This window comes from Echinops telfairi, unplaced genomic scaffold (genome assembly GCF_000313985.2).
Source record: "Echinops telfairi isolate 266 unplaced genomic scaffold, ASM31398v2 ScPeMD7_18;HRSCAF=68, whole genome shotgun sequence".
NCBI classification, from domain to species: domain Eukaryota; kingdom Metazoa; phylum Chordata; class Mammalia; order Afrosoricida; family Tenrecidae; genus Echinops; species Echinops telfairi.
In genome coordinates this window covers 29,181,318-29,185,773 of record NW_022103915.1, presented here as the reverse complement: position 1 = coordinate 29,185,773, position 4,456 = coordinate 29,181,318, and positions in this window count along the sequence as shown.

Below are 4,456 nucleotides of genomic sequence, written 5' to 3'. Positions count from 1 at the left end.
AGTTTGCAATCCCGTGAAAAGCCAATAAAATAACATTATTTCCTTCTTCTCCTGAAATCCTCCAGGAAACAAGAGTCCCCCTTGCAGTTAGAACCGATTCGATTCGCCAGTGTTTTGTTTTGAATGTGGGCTTCCTTTTGGGGAGGGAGGACCAGATGCCCTTTTGGTGTGTGTGTGTGTGTGTGCGCGCGCGCGCGCGCGCGCATACACTGAGAGGTTGCCTCTTGCCTCTCACCTTCCCGCTCTATAAGTCTCTGCCCCTTTCTCTGCACGTATAATTCTCCGCATGGTGCCAGGGGGCCATCGGTTTGCAAGGTCATCCTTTGAGCCAGCGAGTCGAGTGCTGGGTGCGAGGAGTCAGAACGTGCCCCCTGGGCTGAAGAAGCACTAGCCCCATCCCCTCTGAGCCGGAGCTGCCAGGGGGCCACAGAGTCATCTAGCTGGTTTATTTAGGAGCAACCCCCCAGGAAAACCCGCTCGGGGTTTGATAGTCCTGGTCCCCCTCTCCCTCCCAGGCCTTTGGGGAGTGTGAAAGGATGTGACAGTATCCGTTGGCGTTGGTGGAGAGAGAAACAGTGGCCCGTGGGTTGGAGCTGGAGAAAGAGGTGATTCTAGGAGGAAAGAGCAAACCGACTCACATTGATTTTCCCTCTGGGGGCCCGGATACCACATCCTGCCACTTCCCTTCAGCCGCTGCCTGCCATGGACAGGGAAGCATTAACAGGGAATAATCAATGACTCGCTGCCCTGAAAATAAAAGGCTTGTCATGTCTCTCCATTTGGTGGAATGGATGGGGGACCAGGGGTCATGTGGCCGGCTTCCATCTGTCTTCTGACACAGGCTTCCCATCCAGCGGCTGCAGCCCCGCCAGGTGACCGCAAACTCTCCACAGGCATCCAGGAAAACAAGCTCTGATGCCTTTGAACTGCTGTGGCAGGAGCTTGGCTAACTACCAGGCACGGCGGCTTAGGAACCTTAGGAACGGCGCTACTGAATTTGATTTTCTGAGTCCCCGCGTGCACTGGAGTTTCCTTATAAAGTTTCCCAATAGGAGAGTAAGTCAAAAAGTGTCGATACGAAATCATGGAAGCTGTTATTAAGCAGAAATACCAACCCGTGAAGCAATGGTTTCTCGAGGTCTGTACCCTTCTGAAGGCCATGTTTCCAGCCCTCTCGCCCTTCCAGAAAAATCTATCAAGATGATCTCTTTGGAATCCACCAATAACAGTTGCCACACTGGACCAGCTGATAGCCCCGTGACAAATAGAGAACAAGTTCAAGTTGCCGAGGGTTTTCGTCTTGCTTCGATTCCCAATAAGTGCTCATGGAAGCAGCAGTCAAGAGATCCAAGGACCCATTGTGTTGGGTCCATCTGATGCACAGGACCTCTTTAGTGCAAAGCAAGGATGCTACTTTGAGGACTTAAGGCGCCCCTGGCCCAAGCCATGGTATTTCCAATCGCCTCCTATGCATGTGACAGTTGGACATTGACTACAGAAGACCGAAGAACAATCAAAGCGTGTGAATTGTGCTGGGGAGACTAGGGCAAGCACCACGGGCTGTTCAGTACCATGCTGTCTCGAACTTGGGCAACAGTCATTTCAGACACCCTCCCAGAGTGGTGCAGGGGTTCACATGGCCATCCAAAGGTGGGTGGTTCACGTCCACGCGGAGTCTCCTTGGAAGACAGGCCTGGCGATCTGCTTTCGAAAGTCCAGAGGGGTTCCGTTCCTGCGGAGCCCAGCTGTGTTGTTGTGCGTACACTGAGGCAGTTCCAACTGGGAGCCACCTCATCCCAACAGAACAGAATGCTGCCCTGCAGCAGCCTTGCAGTCGCAGCTGTGTGAGCCTCTGGCTTCCATCCAAGTCACGGAAGGTCTTCCCCAGCCATGCTGACCCTTCACCAAGCATGAGGTCCCCTCTGGTCCCCCTGATAACATGCCCAGCATGCGTGAGACCAAGTCTGACTGGTCCCCTTCTAAGGAGCACTCGATAGGACTTCTTGCAGGGTAGGATTGCTCGTTCTTCTGACCGTCCATGACATACAATCACCACTTCCACGGGCAGTCCATGCTCCCGTCATGCGTGGATGTTTGCACTGTTTGTTCTCATTTTGCATCATGCCACATCAGCAGGTGGAAATCCTAGAAGCTTGGCTTCGTCCACATCCTTACAGGCGATGCTTCTTCGAGGAGACGCCTCTTATTTTGAGCGCTGTCCACGGAGGGACTACCTCCCAGCATCAGACCAGCCAACCTTCTACTGCTATTCCTAAGGTTTCACGGGCCTTTTTTTTTTAAGAAGTAGATGGTCAGCTTCTTCTTCCTACTCTTCGTGTGGAAGTTCCACGGAAACGTGCCCACTGTGGGAGCCACTACTGGTATTCACCAGAGGTCCAGCCGCCATCATCACAGCAAGCCTCTGGCCCTCTGGCCCTGAACTAGTCCCCCATATTGGAATCACCAGCCATTGAAGTTCCACAGAGTAGCATTTACCCAAGGGCCAAAGTTCAAGAGTCCAGGGGTTAGGCAAGAAGGACAAATCGAAACAAGAAGCACAGGAGTAAGTGGGGTCAGTGATGGATGAGAAGCAGCAGAACGTGTGTGGATTGTGGAATATCAAAGTGAGGATCTGTAAACTCTCCATCGTTTAAATGAAGTAAAATGATGCATCATGTCTAGGTTGCTATAAATCACCAACCTGGGTCTTCTAGCATCTTCTATTCTCGTGGTTTACTCCAATATCCCAGACAACAATGTAGCAATCCCCGTTTGCGAGGGTTATCAGGACGCTGGCAAGGAGTTCATCGGGGTAGAAGACTTTAATTCATTAGAGTAGCTAAAGCACAGCTCCACTTTTATCATTTTTCACTTGGGCTTTAATCTCTTATCAACACTGTGCTCCCACTTCATGAGGAAAGATTTTATTTGACTGGAAATACAGAAGCAAATCAGGGGTGGAGACATCCCGTGTTCCAGATAAAAATCATCGTTCCCAAATGCTTTTTTCTACTGTCCCTTAAATGTCACTTCAAAAAGAGGAGGCTGTGCTGATGCCCTTGACTCTTTCTGTAAATTCCCCCTCACTGGTGCCGTCAGCCCTCTGCCGCTCTTGAAACAAATACCATCGCATGCACTGAGGCGTACAGCCACACCCACTCTGCAGGATGCCCTAGTCCAGAAAAACCCACAGGAAGAGGCAATACTTGAGCGACCGCTGTTTCGAGCATGGTGTCAATTCAAGTCCCTTTGCCCCATGAAGTTGGTACTCACCCCGAAGTGACATATTGTCAGGAGAGACCAGCCCCCAGAGAAGGGCACCATGCTTGGTAAAGTGGAGGGACAGTGAACGAGAGGAAGGCCCTCCACAAGAGGGATTGGCGCAGAGGCTCAGGCATGGGAACAATCGTGAGGAAGGCGCAGGACTGAGCAGGGTTTCTTTCTGTGATTTGGGGGGTCGCTGTGGGTGGGCACGGGCTCCCCGGCACCCGACAACAAAACCACACGATGGGATGGCCCCGCTGTGTCCACGATGGCGGACCTGCTGGAGTCCATTGTGGTGGTCACTGCCTGTTCTTCTGAGTGCCTGCCAGCCTGGGAGGCTCCCCTGCGGTCACTGTAATGGACACTTCGATTTTTGGAAGTCAATCTCCAGGCCTTTCTTCCTAGTCTTGTTTTCATCTGTAAGCGCATCAAGTCCTGTCCACCATGGGTGCTGCTGCCGGCGCTAGAAGTACTGGCGGTGTGACTTCCAGCATTTACGCAACATGCCCGCCTCTCCGGGACCCGTGGGCAGAAAGGTGGGAGACCTGCTTCTGGAGGTCCTTGGTTTGGTGTTGCTGCTCTTTGACCTTCAGTGTGCACTTGTCAGGGCTCCTTCTGCCGCTGGGAGGATTTCTTACACACACACACACACACACACACACACACCCCTCTCATTCCTTTTGGTGACTTTTCGAATCACACAGATTTGCGTTTTCGGAGTTTCCTGATCAATCATGAGCTCCCTTCCTTAGCCCGGGGAAGCATCCCTAGTGTGGCTCAAACTTAGAAATGACATGTAAGCTCACACACATATTTCAAGGTAATTGACACAGATTTTCATACAGTAGAGCATGTGAGAAGTTTCAAGAAATGAAGAACAAAAGATAATAAAAAGCAAACTCCATAATCCCACTGCTCCCAAACAAGCACTCATTGGGATTTGAGTATAATTCATGTAGACATTCTCCTACGTGTATGTTGAAATCTGCACCTGTAGAATAATCGGACTATGCACCAAACTTTTTGTGTTTGGAATGCTATACAGCCTTCCTACTTTATTAATTCTTTATAAGAGCTTTATTTAATAGCTGTGCAATATTGACTACTTGAAATGCATTCTGCTCCCCTCTGACAGATGATTGACACAGTTCCCAGGATTTTTTTCTTCTTTCTTTTATAAATAACCTTGTAA